The sequence below is a fragment of the Canis aureus genome, chromosome 17 (genome assembly GCF_053574225.1).
Source record: "Canis aureus isolate CA01 chromosome 17, VMU_Caureus_v.1.0, whole genome shotgun sequence".
NCBI lineage: Eukaryota > Metazoa > Chordata > Mammalia > Carnivora > Canidae > Canis > Canis aureus.
The window spans coordinates 41552886-41571895 of NC_135627.1; the positions used below are offsets into that span (position 1 = coordinate 41552886).

The following is a 19010-nucleotide window of genomic DNA, read 5'->3' on the forward strand; positions in this document are numbered from 1 at the left end:
ACTTGTTTCTTCACACTGAAATCTGATCTAAGACAAAATAAGCAGGTGTGGGTGATGGTACCTGCTAAGTTGTTTTCTAAAGGGCCTTGATGATCTTAAACAACAGTATGTATTTTGGAAAATGGATTCTCAAGACAGAATTATTTGTGTTAGCAAACTTAAGGTAAGTCAATGATTTCGCAACAAATAACATCTCTCGAATTGGAACTATAAGAAACTATTAGTCTCTGCAGTTCTAAATTCATATTCTTCTAATAAAAATATGTCAATTCATATAGTTTGATCATTATAATATGGTGACCTATAGACTTGGATTTTTTTCCAGAATTTTAGATTGACATTTAGAGGTGGTATAGCTGAAAGCGTCCATAAATGATAATGTCTAATCACCACATGAGACAACTGAGTGCTACAGGAATGAATTGGCTTGCAGAATGTTTAAAAGTTTCCCCCGACATAATTTGAGTCAAAATCCAAGTATCCCCATTATCAAACAAATGTTTTTGCACTACATCAGTAAATGCAGTTGTGGCTGGCACCTTAATGTTTTTCATAATAACACATCAAATATCCAGTGTAGTCAAACAACTCTCGGACCATTTTAAGTATGTATTTTAGTGTAATTTGTAAATTACAAAACTTAAAGGATGAAACTGTAGGATAATAGTGTTATTTTAAGATGCTATATTTGTGATGGGTTATTACAGAATATCTATAGGAAACCAATGCCCTCCAATTATGAAATGCCATTAATTTAAAGAAGATCAAGGCCACTTGGGTGGCTCAGTTGAGTATCTGGCTCTTGATCTTAGCTCATGTCTTAATCTCGGGGTTATGAGTTCAAGCCCGAGTTTGGGCTCCATTCAGGTATGGCGCCTACAAAAAAAAAAATGAAGATCACACACATTGTATCAGTTTAGTCACTTGGTATGTGATCATTTAGTAACCATATTATGTTTATAGTTGCAGAGAAAAACCACAGAACAAGACTGACAATTTGAGTCATACACAGCACATATACTTCCTTCTTCCTTCTGAAAAAAACCCTAATTTCATTCAGATTATCTACCTCATGAGATATCTGACGTGAGATATATGACATGAGAGAACTTTCTGCCACCAACTCAAGAGATGGGTCTTCTTGGTCTAAAAGTAATTTCATTTCACTTCTAGTTACTTTATCAACAATATGCATGTTTCCCAGGGAGGTTCAGGAAAATGTGCTTCTGTAAAATATTCCTTCAAATCCTTAAGAAAACCAGGCTCCACTTACTAGATGTATAACTTGCAAATATTTAACCTTTCTCTGGCTTAGTTTGCAGAAATAATTTTTAAAAAAAATTTTATTGATTTATTGAGAGAGAGAGAGTGAGAGAAGCACAAGCAGGGGAGGGGGCAGAGGGAGAGGGAGAAGCAGACTCCCTGCCAAGTGGGCAGTCAGACGCAGGGCTCGATCCCAGGACCTGAGATCATGACCTGAGCTAAAGACAGACTTTTAACCAACTGAGTCACCCAACAACAAACTGACATAAAATAGATAAGTGCATTTTGACATTGCAAAGTTGTACACACTTGAGGACTAGTAATGATAATAAACCCAATGGGTATCGTGAATCACAAAGTTTGGATTTATGGGCATTGGCATTCCACGACAATCTGCCTCTATCTACTAAACCAAACCCTTATGAACAAATCTAGTCTGGTCAATGCCTTTGAATAAACCATTATTAAAATTATTTGAATTATGTTACTCTCTTTGTATGGAACAGCTCAAATCACACTATATCTTTGTAAGTCATAACTGAATTAATTATAAAACTATGAAGATACACTTTTTACCATGTTCTACCCAAAATAATTCCTCTCTCAACTGGACAAAGTTTATGAATAAACACATTTGGTCTTAATCATTTATTTTCTTATAACATTGTATCTATGTTGTTAAATTATTACATTCAATATCTCAAGGCATTTTATTAAATTGCCATCTGTTAATCTATTGCTTTTCATTTTAATGGTGAAAAACTTTAAAATATTGAATTTATTAGTGGTATTTGAATACTTACATTACATATGTACTTTATATTCATATCTGCTTATTTGAATCTTAATCAGTTTAGGGAAATTTCTCAACTTCATCACCTTGAAAGCAACCATGAAAACTTTGTCTTTTTCTACTGTTCTGAATGACCATCCATTATATATTCATACATTTGGGTTAGCAGCTACCTTTATCTAATTGTTGCATCATTATAAATGTTATTATTTTCCACATAATTATGAGTTCTGTGAGTATAAATACTATGTGTTGTATCTTGCATATCCTTCTTCCTCGCAATTTGTACAAGGATTATTTTCCTGAAAAATCCCCATATTATGATAAAATTGAGAAATTAAAAATCTTTCTCACACATTAGAGTTGCTATACTGAGATTGGAAGTGCATTCACAAGTCTTACAAATATATAAAATGATAAAGACAACATATTATACGATGACTACTTTTTTGTTAGTAATAATGAATACTGTATTTCATACACTAGTATCACTCCCCACCTCATTGTTGCAACGTAAGTTTTCTTTCTTGCATATATTATACAAGCTAAGAAGTGTATCTTCCCTTGGTTGTAGTTTTTCATTCAAATGCAAAAAAATGCCTTTATGGTTATATGATTCTGAGTTGTTGATTTTTATAAATTGGGGTAGCCCCAAGGATCCAGATACAGAATAACTTGGAAGCTTTGTGAAATTCAGTGAGGAAGGTATTTCTCAGATCCTCTTACAAAAATATGGGCTTTTAAATGTTTTATGTCAAGCATAAGAAGGCACCCCTTCTTTTCAAGTCCTATCTACATCCTTTCCTCCTCTTGGATATGAGTGTAGTATTGTCCTCAGGCTCAGAATTATTTTAATTCAACTCTACTTATTCCTGGAAGAATGACAATCTACTTTTATATTGCTATGTCTGTTATTTTTCCCATTTTTCTCTTAACCACTAAAGGAGTGACATAAAACATATTTTAACTTCAACTGAAACAAAAAACAAAACAAAATTTAAAAAATAAAACAAAACTTACAAGCACAGACATAAAGACGTGCCTGCTAAACACAAATAAGATCATGTCTTGTTCTCAAATGATGTTAATCTTGATCCCCAAATTATAAAAAATGTAAAGTACTATGGAAAAATAAATATGCGTTACTCATTTAAATATAGAAAGAAATAGAAAGATTGCCACAACAAATGAGTTAAGTGGGCTTTTGAAAATATTAAATTCTCAAGTGGTAGAGATGTGTCAGAGTGACCATATTTCTGTAATATTGTATTGATATGTAAATTAAATGATCAATATAATAATGGGATTTAGTAATTTGGCTCTCCTAGTGGTCTATTTGTGTAAGTTATTTGACTTGCAAGAGAGAAAAATACAACATGTTGTCATAAATATAACATCATTTTCTAGCTCCAAAGTAATAAAGTTATTACTGATAACTATTGAATATAAGGCAAATTTAATATTTTAATAGAAAAAATTAGCTTTGCGCAGTGGCAGTATCGTAGCCAATGAGGTTTATCCGAGGCGCGATTATTGCTAATTGAAAAAATTCACTGCTAAAATTTATTTCATTACTATTAACTTTACTGTTTGTTTTAAATAGACAAAATCACATATCAGTATTAACACCAAAGAGCAAACTGTTGACAGATAGCCAGGGAGGCATGCACTTGTCTTTCAAGTTAGCCAAGGCTTCCCTGAGTAGAAAATAATTGAGTTGTGACTTAAGGATGAATAAAAGCAAACGATTGGAAAGGCAAGTATTTCAGAGTGGTGAAAGTGCATGGCATTTAGGAAGTTATGAGCAAAAATCAGTGTGACAAGAGTATAGAATTCCTAGGAGAGAGAGGTTGGAATTCATTTATGAAGGAATTCTGTATGCATGCTAAGTTTGGAGCTCCAAATTTGGCTGATTTTTATGTTTTGTCTTCATTTTTAAATAAACATAGATTGTTATGTTATGAAGATTCACCTTTCAGGGAATTAACTCTGGCAGCCTTTAGAAAAATAGGAATTGGGAGTGGTAGGGATACTTCAAATACTCCATAGGTAGGGATACTTCAAATACGCCAAGTTATAGAGATACTTTAAATACTCCATAAACACTCAGATATCTTTCTGTATCAGAAAGATACAGGATCACTGAAAGTGATTTTTAGAATTTTAATGTGATTTAGAATATAAAAAATATTTTTATATGCACACACATATAACTAAGATAAGTCTCATAATAAAAATTATTAATCTTACTATATTTGATGTGATCTGATATTTTTCATTTGATTTTATTTTCATTTTAATAGATATTCAATTAGATCCAGTGAATTGATTCTACAGCCAACTAATGGGTTATAATCCACAAAAAAATGCTAGCAGATTGATGATGAGGTTCTGAAATCAAATATGCTGGACAGAAGGAAAGATTTCTAAGTACAAGAAGCATAATCTTAGTAATATTCATTGAGTACTCCTCAGTTGCCAAGCTCTTTAATAAATGATCCTATTAAACTTTACAACCACCCCCCCAAAAAATAATAGACTTTACAAAACCCCCACAAGATAGTTGACATTTTTTTTCAAGATTTATTTATTTAATTGCGGGGGGCAGAGGGAGAGAATCTTTCACGCAGACTCCTCACTAAGCAAGGAGCCCAACGTGAGGCTCCATCAGATCCCACAACCCATGAGATCACAACCTGAGCTGAAAACAAGAATCCAGCACTTAACAGAATAAGCCACCTAGGCACCCCAAGAGGTGAAATTCGTATCCATTTTTACAGATGAAGAAGCAAAGATAGAGCAAAATAAGTAACTTCTTAGGAACTATAGAGTGAAATGTTAGAGCAGAAATCCAAACTTAGGTTGCCTCACTATGTTTTATAATTATATGCTACTTCTGCTAAAACGTAACTAAAATAGGAATGGGAGATAAAGAGAGGAGTAGTAATTCACAGATAAAGATAAATGATCTGAATATAACATTTACAAAATTAGTATTTTTAATATATGTTAATATATTGGATATAGTTAAAGCCAATATTACACGGACAGTTGTAAAGCCCACCAAACAACTTGTGTAAGTTTAGAGAATGTGCAAAATATGAACTTTTCCTTAATAAAGTAGTTAGGAGTAGCTAAGCATCTTTTAGAATGCTAAATATAATATTTATTTAACAAAATCATACACACACACAAACATAAAGAAATATAAACATATTGGAAAGGTAAAGCAATTGAAGTTATCTATGTAAATGAATTATTTAAAATCAGTAGTGCTTCATAAGCTTTTCTCAAAGATTTGAATGAATTAGTCATAAATGCTTTTAACTCTCAACAATCAATTCTAGGAGGAAACAAAAATTGCTAATATATAAAAAATGTATATGTGATTAAACAAAATAGTTAATATGGATTTCCTGGGAGGGTGGCATTGCAACACTAGCTTATTTTCTTTTTAGACTAAAATGAATTAATTTATTTCCAGGTCTCCTTTTTTTTCCCCACCCAAAGAAAGTCTATGGTTGTTTTAGTAGATTTCTTTTAGAAAGATATTAGGTTTGGCATAACAAAGTGCCATATTATTTACTTGAGTGACGTGTCAGTTCACTCACTCAATTCCAACATTAGTCGTTTAGACCCAGTACTCAGTCTGAATCCTAATTTATTACGTAACAACCAACCACAATGCAAACACGAAAGAATGCCATCTATAATGGTGAATGAGGGACGCCTGAGTGGCTCAGTGGTTGAGCATCTGCCTTCAGCTCAGGGTGTGATCTTGGGTTCCTGGGATCGAGTCCCACATCGGACTCCTTTTAGGGAGCTGCTTCTCCCTCTGCTTATGTCTCTGCCTCTCTCTTTCTATGTTTCTCATCAATAAATAAATAAAATCTTTAAAAAGAAAATAATGGTGAATAATAGCAGCAGTACTTCATCACCATATTAGGTTACACTTAGCTCATGATAGAGCTTTCTAACATTTCTCATGCTGGAAATGCACAAGTGGTAACATCCTTCAAGGTCCAACTTAAATTCCCTGTCCTCTATAAAACATCTGTGTATTTCAGCCTTTTCTTACAAATTCCTATACATTTTTGCTTATAAAACTAAAGTGAACCATGTTCTTTTTGTGCCCTCTGTAATACTTAACACAAGTATGATCATACAGTAAGTACTGTTGAGATTTGCTCACAAGCTACTTAACTTTCATAGTTAATCATGCAATTCCTTGTAATGTTTGTCCACTAGTTCAGAATTTTCGGGCATTATTGTCCAGGATGTTCATTTGCCTTTCTACTCAATTGAAAAGGAAATATATTAATCCAACCTCCCATACATAGGCACCCTCTTTCTATTGAACTAACAAGGAAGATAAAATAACATTCCAAACATTGCACGGAGCAAAGGCGAAAAGTAGGCATCTCTGAAAGGTATTTCCTCTGGACTAATGCAGTCTCTGCCCTGTAATGAGGAAGCACTCTCTAGTGACAAATGTACCCACCAGAATTAACAATGCTTTTCCTTGCCTCAGGAACAGACCAATGGCACCCATCTGCCATTTTACAGACATTTTCTTTTCACAGCAGTTTCCCTTCAGGTACAACTGGCTCTTGCTTTCCTGTTTTCCAGCTCAGGAAATATTTTATGTCTGAGATTGTTTTACATGTATAATCTCATCCAGCATGTTTCAGTTTTATAACTTGATTTATCCAGTTTTGCTTTTACCTGCTGTTATCTCTTCCCTTTGGAAGGGAGAAGGGGCCTGGATTTTTGGCCGAAATATCTTCAACCTGCCTCTCTCAAAGTAAATATGAATTACGAAAGTAGTGTTTTATTTTGCTTTTGCGTTATGATTGAGCTATGTTGCTTCTCTCTATCTGGATGATAGAGGAGAGCAAAGAGTTAAGTATTCAGACATAAAGATAAAGAGATCCTGGGGTTGTTCTTAAGTTTAGACTTGGCTATGACTGCATCGCTTGGCATGATGTACATGTACTGAACATTTAGTGTAAACATAATTGCAAATACAAATAAGAAATCACTCTTAAAGTTCAACATAAATGTCTTGGGTTTTCTGTTTTCACAGATTATTTATCTGTGTTTCTTCCCCCAAATAATGCATAATCAAGAAATAACCATATATTTGACTTGACATCAAAGTATAAGAAAAGGCTAATGAGACAAAAATAAAGTATGCTTACATTAAAAACATATACATGAAACGACCCTAAAAGAAAGAGTAATTTGTGTAAAGGTCCAGATAAGATTTTTGTAGGCAGCTTATTGCAGCTACAGTTAACTTTAATTCCAGGTCCTTAAATGTACAGAATTTCTTCTGAAAATTAAGGTCTCTAAGACTGCCAACATTTTCAGCTACATGCAGGTTTAATTTCAAGGGGACTGTCTTTACTAAAAGTGTCCTTTCTGGAGCTGATTTTATTAATCCCTGTGGGTTTTAAAGAAGGAAGTCACTTTCGATATGAGTTCAACACTTTCAGGTTACCAAAGAGGAAATCTCAAGATAATCAATTCAAATGCTCACGGCCCTTGTTGTGCTTTACAGGGTTACCCCAAGGAAGGTTCAGAAAATTAGGTAATTGACTGTGTCTTGCCTAGAGGTTTCCTCCTGGGTGATTCCGCATTGGCTTAATGTTTTCATTTATTATACTTGCTTAAAATGGATTTAAATAGGATTATATACACGTGTTGTGTTTGGTATAGGTATGAAGAATACTATTCTTTCAATTTCAACTTAATAATAACTTCAAAATAGAGGATTTGTGAAGTCTATTATCAAATATATCTTATTAAAATTTATTCCAGTACAACATAATATGGTGGATATCAAAAGGAGAATCATATTAAAATGCATAGGTATTATTATTAATAGAACCATATTGGGCTTTCAAAAAATAGCATCTAGTAAGACCCTCTAGGATTAGTTTCAGGCCCATAGCTATTTAACATATTTATTAACAATCTGGATAGAGTGCTGAGAAGCAGATGATTCAAAATTGAGAGGAAAAGCAAATACTATGCTTGAAGATTTAAGATTCAATAAAATCTGCAGAGATTAAAAGAATGGGCGAAAGGGTACGAAGTCAGCTTTAGCACATGCATTAGTAAAGGGAGAAGCAAACATTTTAAATTGGAACTTTAAACAGCCTCCTTTTTGTGTTAGATTTGCAATCATGTGTTCTAGCTGAACAGCATTCAATATGTATATAATTAAATTATGTAATTATGCACATTGTTATTTAAGATGCATGCATATACGAGTGCCAAAAAGAGGCACTAAGCATTCAGATCTAAAACAATGTCAGAAAAATTGCCAGAGAAGAACTATGGACAAAAGGCAAATTTTATCATAAAATGATAAAATATTCAACAGTTGGATATACAACCACAGGCATGAACTTAAATCATAAAGCAGGATTAAACCACAGCTGGGGCACAGTTCTCTTGTTCTCTATAAAGAACATACTGATGGTCTGGAAAACATATAGGGAACACCCAAAGAGAAAAATAAGTCATAAAATAAATCCTATTATGAAAAATTTAAAGAACAGAATGAGAGTGATGAGAACACAGAGATGATGATGAATAAAAAAAGTACTTATTAAGAAAAAATGCTTTGATCATTACACATAATTACCAAAACACTTATTTTAATTAAACCAAAGAAAATAGAATTTATGAAGCATTTTTAAATCAGCAAAATCCTAGATCATATGCCATCATACACATTCATTGCTCTGGGCTTCAAGACATATTTTTATGTGGTTCTTCAGGTTCAGATTATTTTTCTATTAATTTTCTGATCTTTTACATTGTGTTTTGTTAGCTACTACTTAGGTTGTTCGAGTAAACTCACTGTAGAGTTTTAGTTTTGAAATGTCCTTTTAAGAATTCTACTTGATATATTTTATCTGGATTTTTCATGATTTTTCATGATTTCATTTTACCAAAGATTCTGAGAAAAAGAGCAGGGAAGCAGGGCTACGAAAACAAAGACAATTCATTATCAAGTCAGAAATAGAAATATCAGCCTAGATAATCTTTCACATATACGATAATGTAAACAGTGAAAATGCAGACATAATTTTCAGAAGAAAAGTTGCTATCTACTGATGTCTAATGGAAGTATTTAAAATTAGCTAGATGTTAGAAATTGTATAAGCATGCATTGAGAATATTCAGGGCTAATTAGGCATAGAGAATATTAGGGAGTGATTAGGAAGTTAATGCAAGGTATCAATTATTTTAACAAAATGAAGAGGGATATAACTGCATTGAATATAAATTGGGATTTCCAGTCTGGAAAAACTTGGTAGGTGTGCACATATTAAGAGGTGATTATGTTGAAAAATCATTATTTTTCTAAACCATATTTTCATGCTCTCTATTCAACATCTGAAGAAAGTTAGAGGGAATAAAATACTGTGCTTTAAATGTTTGTTGATTTTAAACTAACAGCTATTTTAAAAAAGGATCACTGTGATCAGAATACCTAATAACATTTAATTGTGTTATTTAAGAAGATTTAAAGAGTCTAATTTGTACACAAATAGAACACATTAGTACGTAGAAGATGAAAGAAAGATGATGGAGCAGAGATAACACAAACCCAAGGACAGTGTGGGGATTACCAGGGAGGCTCCATTTCACGTCAGAGAGTGTTACAATCTCAAGTTAACCGGGTTAGTGGTGTCGAGTGATGCATCTCTGGAAAGGCTTTGATAAACCTGAGAGAAGGACAAGTGAAATTTAGTGAGTTACCTATGATTGAAAAATGAGAGGTAAAGGCAAGCATTTTCAGTTGGAAATTAATTTAATGGGTAAAAACTTAAGTGAAGTATGTTTACCAAGTTATACGGGCTTACCATCTGACAGTATGAATAGAGACACATACCATGCAGGATGGCTTCTGTCATGTCACATGCATTCTGCAAAAAATTATCTTATATAACAATTGCAGTTTTTATGACTTACCTTGAAAGCTGTAATTTTTACCTATCTTGTCTAGAGTTTTCTAAGATATTTTCTTTCAGACTGTGACAACTGCCTTTCCTTGAAACCTAATCCTTTATACTTTTTCAGTCAGAATGTACTTTTTTCTCATTACTATTTTTTTTCCTTTTCTGGTTGCTAGTTAGCATTACTGCATCAATGAATAATTAGTTTAAAAATACCCTTTAAATTTATTCTACCTAAAATATTACCCACCCATTAAATTGGAGACAAATCTCACTATTAAGCACACAAGTCCTGCCTCCTTTATGGTCTCTGATACAAAAGATGAGATTATGATTCTTAAAATATTATTCAAAGGAAACAAAGTATGTTCTCTTGTCATTAAAATCTAAATTTTTTTTAAGAGATTAATTTAGTGACACTTTCTTATCTCATATTACCCTGGGTTACTATTCAACAAAAGAGTTCTTGGTTTTAATGTTGTTTTTATTGCTTAAATAAAGAACAAACATTATTATGCATAGTATTATGCATTCTAAGTGAAAACTGCTCTTAAAATAGATATGTATATTTTATACATATGTTTTTAATTTTCAGGAAGACATTTTAAGAAAATTAAGGCCCTATATAATTATATTGCTATGGCAATGATACCGGATTTCTCAAAATTCTAAATATACAGGATACCAAGTGCTAATAAGAAAATATTATTGAATAGTTTTTGTATCTCTAAGCATATCATACAACATATGTACTATTTACAATTATATGTTAGAATGATAAGATCAGTGTATGTTAAAAATAGTGGCATTTTCGGAAAATAGTAAGAAATGCTAATAAAAATACCATAAATAAAACAAAGACAATAAGATTTGCGTTTTAGATACATAGTCACTGTTTTTTATTTTTTTATGAAAAACTGACATTTATGCTTATCCTAAGTGCATAATATTTTGTAATTTTTTCTGTAAGCAATTTTGGTGATTTTCTGTATTAGTATAAGATTAATATTACTTTTAAAATACACTGCCTGGAATTTCTGATCCAGAGGCAAAAAGCTACTTTATTTAGCTTAGCTTTACTAATTTACATAAAGTATAAATAAAAGAGTATAACTGAAGCTAAAGCCACTGTTTCTGCCACAAATATGTAAAGCTGAGCTAACTAGCACAAAAGGAGATGGACAATGGCAAAGACATTACTACTATTGATCCATTTTTTTAATCACTTCTGCTTATGTATTATTTGGTAAAGTTTAATAACTTTACTACATGAATTGCTATTTTGTATTATACTTTTCTCAAGTATTGGCTTTTTCAGAGTTGATCTTTCAAAGTATCAATAGAGTTTAAATGTTCTATGAACCATGAAATCCCATTGTAATTTATAAAATAGCACAAGAAGTTTTCTTGACCATAGCTATCAAATTTTCATTGGAGCACTGTATCCAGTGGAAGTGGAATATTCTGTATTTCTCAAAAAGTGGATAAAACTCAACAAATGTGGGTAGAGAGGGAAAAAGAGCTTTTTTCCCCTAATAGTGAAAAAAATTTTCAGTGAAAAATCTATTCATCCACTTCTATTTCTGATACTTGAAAAAGTTTAATATTGTAGGACAATGTTTGAAGATATTTGAAATGCAAAATTTACTCAACGAGACTTACTCCCCAAGGTCATGTGTCTTGCAGCTTTGCAAGATGCTGTTTTTGGCACATAGGAACCAGGGCTCTGGTACCAGCGCCTCATTAGCTTCCTCCACAAAGGGATGAATGCCCTTTCAGAAGAATTAAATGAAAAGTCAGATAAAACTAGGGCAGAAATTGCTGCCATGGATACCAAAGCTGGACTCAGTACTATACTTGCATATCTGAACAAGTTGTTGTACAAAACTGCAGGAAGAGCAGGGGGAGGAAGAAAGGAAGTGCTGCTGCCAAAGGAAAGTATTCCAAGGACATAGCAGTAAGCACGACCCTGGTTTAATTTAGCTCTTTCCCAGTCAAAGTCACCCTCACACCATTAGCATGAAGATACTGGTAATGAAGGAGACTGTTGGGGTGGGGAGGAAGCGCATCAGGATCATCTTGAGACAATCGATAGTAATTTTTACAATATTTAAATGAGGACAAAAATCAATACACCGTAGAGAGATATTCAAGCTCCCATGTAGCTAAAAAATGGGAATGACAAAACTGATAAAAATTAAATTCAAACTGTCAGATTTAAAAGATGAAGATAAAAGAGTAAAGGTTTTGCTAGCAAAAGGAGAGAGATAAATCCAAGTAATATAGTGCCCTCCTTCAGTGTAAGCCCTTTTCAAACAAGAAAAGAGGACAACCGATGCTTACAAAACAAAACAACAACAACAAATATTGGATGAAATAAATTTCATATCTTCTATTATAAAACTTATGTAATAGAACACTTATCAAATGTAAAACGTTACCACCATTTCGAGTTTTCTGGGTAAGTTTTAAAAAGGACTGAAATGTCATGCAAAAAATTAAAACAAATTGAATGAAAATAGTGTAATAAAAAACTACTTTAATGGAACTCTATCTGAAGTTGTGTATTGCTTATTTTTTATTATTGCATTCATTGAAGTAGCTATTGCATGCATTTCATGTGGCCATTAAGAAATCAGCATTTGTAACATCTGGACTGTCATCATATTCCCTAAAAACATTAAGTCACCAAGAAAATCTGCTTGACAGAATTATAGGAAACTATAGAATGGAAATAGGAAAGAAATATAAGGTTGTTATGGTGGGATGAAGGGCAATAGGGAATTCTAGAGAGAATCTCAAATATTTTAGATGTTTCTGGAAAACCTATGTTTAAAAAATGACAATGAAAAAAAAAGTGACAATGAGCTGTGTTTTGATAGATAAATATGTGTTCACCAGGCAGCCAAGGGTGGAATGGCATTCTAGAGGATATGCAATAGCAAAGTCTTTGAGGTGTGAAACAGCATAGTGAATTCAGGGAACTGCAGGCAGTATTTTATACCTGGAATATAAACTGGGGGAGTTTTAGTAACAGCATGGAGGAAAGTTTTAATTTACCTATAATTGTAATCATCTCTGCCTTCTGTGACATAAATAAACATAAAATCTAAGGAAAAATACTTACTATACAAATCATGAATCCTTTAGCACACCTGTCCAATGCATTTGCAATTCTCAACCCTCTAGTAAATAAAAGTTCCAGATCTGTGCAGTTCAATATGATAGTTAGTAGCCACGTGTAGCTATTTAAATTTAAATAAAAAATTCAGGGGCACCTGTTGGCTCACTCAGAAGACATGAGAGTCTTGATCTCAGGGTTGTGAATTTGAGCCCCATGTTGGGTGTTCAGATTATTTAAATAAATACAACTTTTTAAAAATGTAAATTAAAGATTCAGTTCCTCAGTTGCACTAGCCACAAGTACTCAGAGGATCTATAATTACAAATATGAGGGGTTACCATATTGGATCATGCAGATGTGGAGCATTTCTATCATCTCAGAACTTCATATTGGACAGGGCTGTCCAATTGGCATCATTGGCTATAATGTTTGAAGACCAATCTTTAACATATCTTTCTATGTGGCTTATTATTTGAGTGTTCTTGGACCATATGTGATCAGACTGGTATTTGAATAAAATAAGATAATGTATCAAAAGAGAGAGAGAGAGAGAGAGAGAGAGCACCACTGTTGCAGAGAACAGAAAAGGTAGGTGAAGTCAGATATAAAGAAGGAAATCTCTTCATGAGTGAAGTAATGTAGGATCTTTCATGACTTACTTAGATCTTGAAACATTGTCTTATGGAGAATAGGAAGACACAAAAAATTGAAGCAAAAAGCCCAATAAAATAATTCGTGTATGAAAAAAACAGAGAGGGAGAGAGAGAGATTATAATTTATTGAACTTCTTTTTTTTTTTTAAGATTTTATTTATTTATTCATGAGAGACACAGAGAGAAAGGCAGAGACACAGGCAGAGAGAGGAGAAGCAGGCTCCATGCAGCCCCGATGTGGGAGTTGATCCCAGGTCTCCAGGATCATGCCCTGAGCCAAAGGCAGATGCTCAACCACTGAGCCACCCAGGCATCCCAATTTATTGAACTTCTATATGTGTTAGCCGCTGTGCTAACATCGGGACCTACTCTTTGGCCACTCCCCAATCCTTACTCTTTGTGGTGCAGGTATTTAAGACTACTTTTAGGATAGGAGCATAAACTCTCACACTCCTGAGATAAAAGTTTCCATTTCTCTTCAACTTCTAGCAGAAATTTGGGAATCAGCTGCCATAAATATAGAAGAGGAATGAGACAAAACAGAGAATTTTAAGGAGGAGAAACAGTCACAAATGACAGATAAGATTCAAGTATTATAATTAAAAATCAATTGAATGTAGCTAATAAATATTCACCAGTGACATTTCCAGAATACTTCCAGGGATGTGGCAGTGCCAATACAGTGAGTTGATTTTGATTATGTAGTGTTCACTTTTGTACATTTTATAGCCACAAGATAGGGTTTTGGTACATACTAGGGATAACATACATATACACACAAATGATGAAAAGTGAATCGATTATGCTTAAGGGTATATACTTCTAGATCTATTTGAAAATAGTATTATATTGTGATCCTTTTAAATGTATATTTCATTTTGATAAGCCAATTTTAACAAATATTATGTGTTACTTTCTAATTAGCAACTGAAAATATTTATACAAGCAAGAATTCAGAAAAAACTGAAGTAAAAAATAAAAGAAGAATTAGTTTAAAAAATCTGATATCAGCACAAATCCTTCATTGTTTTGTTGTTTTCTTTGATTTCCTCAGGTGAAAAAAAAAGACAAATTAGTTCAATGATAATACACAAAAATATAGAGACAAATTTTGCCTGTTTCCCTTCTACTTGGTTTTCTGTACCTCTTTGGACTCACTACAATTATGACTAGAAAAGACCTGGGCTCTCTATTCACTATCTTCTGTTGCCATCATTCACACTTCATAAAAAATTCATGCCTTCCTTTTGAAACCCCTTCATGCATAATACTAAGACTTCCCTGTGGCTGTCATCACCTAAAAGGTCCTTCCATTTTCCAGGTTTGAGAAGTGTCTGAAGGGGAAAAAACATATAGATCTAAATATAGATATAGGTGTAAAAATGGTTATAGACACAGACATAAACATCTGTCTGACAGTACTTTTTCTGCAAGTTCAAGAAAGCTTCCCATCTCTCTCTTAGGCATCTTTGGTTCTTCAACATACATTTAAGAAACTATGTACTCATAGGTAAATTTGAGACTTTTATGTAGCATAGATCACATTAGATTTTGTATCTAATTATTATTGTCTGAGAAAAAATAAAAAAATATTTACTGTAACAAGTTATTTAGCTATCATATACTACATTAATTTTTTTCTGTTAAAAATAAGCCAAAGAGATTTAATAGAACTATTTTGTTTTTATGGAGAAAATCTGATTAAGTACCTTAATAAACCAGTTCCACGACCATCTTTTCATTATTATTATCTTGACAAAACAGGTTATTTTTGATCCGATGTCAGAAATCTGCATTGAGACTAGAAAACCTACAAAGACCAGAAGTCTTAACAACAGCAACTTGTCACTTTCAATTTGATATTATATGAGCAATATCTCAAGCTCTTGCTGATGAAAAGTAAACTTCTAGCAACATTGGTTTCTTAGATTACAAAAATTGAAAGATAGGATGACATTGTTTTTACCTTTACATAGTAGTGGTTGAAGGTGAAGAACTGAGGAAAATTACTTCTTATACTATTACTTTGTCTATAAAGAAACAATGCTCAAATTGATGATGTAGTTGTTGCTGTTTTGTTTTGTTTTTCTCCTGGACAGAAAAGGAACTCATTTAAAAATTTTACTGTTTATATAGCATAGTCTGACCAAAACTCTTGGGCACAGGATTTAGCTTACAATTTATTTGCTTTGTTGCAAAAAAGAAAAAAGAGTAACTTTTCATATATCCTAGCTATTTCATGCTTGTGATCATGCTGACTCATACCTACAAGAGATAACTAATTTGTTCATTCACACATATATTCAATGACTGTTTTGAGCACCTACTATGTGCTTTTGTCACATACAAAATCCGTGACCTCTTGAAGCTCATAAGCTAGTGGTGGGGATAAATATAAAGTATACAAATACATGTAACATTCAAGACTGCAATAGACATTATGAAGAGTAAGGGGGATGGGTCAAATTTGATTGGGTTACTTAATGCCTCTTTGTAGAAACAGTAATTAACAGAGCTGTAGATATTAGCTAGGAAAAAATGGTCAGGAGGCATATTTTCAGGTAGAGTTATAAGGCTTTATAATCTTGGCTAAAAAAATTTAGGATCTTATCCAGGTGGAGAAAAGTCACTAAATAATTGAGCATTTGAAAAACTTGATGTTGTGTATTTTATTCGATACTTAAGGAATGGTTTGACATGGTGGCCAGGATTGGAGAAGAGTTGAGAAAGAGATTAGTTCAAAGACTATTTGAATAATAGTCTAATACAGGGTTATGAAAGCTGAGATGGTTACAAATTGAGGAATCTAATTCATATACTGTGTTCAGGATGAGCAAGATTTGACAATGAATAGAAAGAAAGAAGATGAAGCTGTCAATATTGGCTTCCAGCGTTCAGAATTGAGAATTTAACTGGTTGAATAGTAACTGTCCTTACTAGAATAAAGGACAAAGGAAATTAATGTATTTTTGCAGTCAATATCATAATTTTTATTTTACCATGATTGAGATACTAGCAAGATACCAAGTGGGGATACTCAGTGAACATTTAGACATGTAGACTAGAGCTCAGATAAGGTAACTAAGCTCTTGAATATATATTTGTAAGACGTATATGGCTTTTGAGATTGTGGGAATAAAAGAAATTCATAAAACTAAAAATATAAAAAAAACTAAAAATATAGAATTATAAATGAGGAGAACGCAAAAAGACAAATTTCAAAATTAACATGACCCAACAAAAAGACATGTTAAGTGTAAGATGTCAGAAAAGTTTGAGGAACAGAAAGTGGAACTGTAGTTCTCTACATTGCCTTCCAGAAAGAAGGAGCGTGAAATATTGCAATGCTATTGAGAGATTGAGGATAATATAAATGCTATCCTTTGTATTTGGGAATGCATAAATCATGGTTACAATGAACAGATTTGGTTAGTTGGAGAGTTGGGGCTTTAAAAACATTACCATGAAAAAAAAATAAAAACATTACCATGGAAGTTTTCAACAACATGCAAGTTATATATAGTGTTCACTCCATTTTGCAGTTGAGAACACTGAAAAAAGTTGTTACTTGCTTATTGTAAAAAGCTAGTATTTAGATTAAAAGAATTTGCTTTTTTAAAAAGATTTAATTTATTTACTAATGAGAGACACACACAGAGAGAGGCAGAGGGAGAAGCAGGCTCCCTGCAAGGAGCCGGATGTGGGACTCGATCCCTGAGCCAAAGGCAGACGCTCAACCGCTGAACCACCCAGGCATCCCTAGATGAAAGGAATTTGAAGGCAAGTATAGAAGACATAAAAATTTAAGCTTATAAGCCCTAGACAGTACACTTTTCTATACTGACAGGTTCTGTCCCATTATTTACACATTTAATTTGGGCCCTCAGTTTTGACCTCTAGGTGACCTTGAAAATATCGTCCCAGATCTCTTTCAGTCTTTGCACATTCCTGCTTCTTTTTTCCCCTTGCTTCCTTTGAAGGATGTATCCTCTCTTCTTGTCTGTGACTATTATTGAAAATTCAGCTAAATCACCACCTTTCTTGAAGTGGCTGACTGTAACTGTTACTTTTGTCCTCTTCTGTGATTAGTGTCCTCATTCCAGCCTCACACAGCACCTGATACATACCTCTATGATTGTAGTCATCATCAATATGTAATATCTTGCTCATTTGCCTGCCTCCCTTATCAGTGTGTATCTTCTTATGGTAAGGGAGTGTATTTTGTTCATGCTATTTTGTTATCACTATCTTTTGGGCTACATGACATAGAGTGGATGTCAACAAATGAATGTGTGCATCATGCTTCATAAATTTACTTTTAGGATTTTTAGTATTCATTCAACTCATTGCCCACCTTCTCTATATTCATTTGTTTGTCCTAGTTCCAAGCAGAAACTATTAAAAAATTTTAATATAACCTGATGTTTTTCATATCATTTAAAGTATGAAGAGAAGGATGATATTTAGAAGACAAAATTGAGCCCAAGTATGTGTGGCATCATATTGACATGATTTATATTTGTATTCCAGGTGTAATTTTCAGAATATAATGATATTTGCCATCCTATTTACTTGCCTTGTGTTGAGAAATACAAGAGAAGTAAAATAAGATCGTTTCCCATGGACCAAAAGATACATGTCATTATTTTTTTTCTTTTTATTTGTTTCATTTTCTTTTCTTTTGGGGGGAGGAGGTTTATTGTTTAAATGCACCAATATTTCAAACAAGAAAGAAAATGATAAATAAAAGTATATTATCTTTATAATTTTAAGTTGTCTATAGACATAAGAGTTTATTAAAAATTGTTTGACTACACAGTTTACATAGATTTATTAGAATGACAAGTTAATAAATGCCTTTCTCATTGCTTCCCCACTGCATTACCTCCTTTGGGGTTTTATAAATTCTTTTAGAATTATTTTAAAATATTAATCTAAAAACATCACTAGTTCAGATAAACAACTGGTCAGTTTAGATTAACAGTTGGTTTCTCTTATTTATTGTTTTATACAACACATTTATTTATTTACTGTCTCATAGTAGAGGTGATACTTTATTATAGTTTCATAACTGCCCAGATTTTATCTCACTGTCAAAAATAGCTGTAACTTTTGGGAAAGTGTGATTTAGTTTTTAAATGTATCAACATATGTAATTTTGGAAGTCTATGTTTAAGATGACACATAATTCTGAAATTTTA

At 32.8% G+C, this 19010-nt stretch overlaps 1 long non-coding RNA gene and 1 pseudogene across 4 annotated transcripts in view; both read left to right on the plus strand.

The window, feature by feature from the left end:
• LOC144287930 (uncharacterized) overlaps positions 1-19010 on the plus strand; it is a 124229-nt gene that overhangs the window by 97537 nt on the left and 7682 nt on the right. The gene's annotated exons all lie outside the window — the stretch shown is intronic.
• On the plus strand, positions 3536-3661 carry LOC144288174 (U4 spliceosomal RNA; annotated as a pseudogene).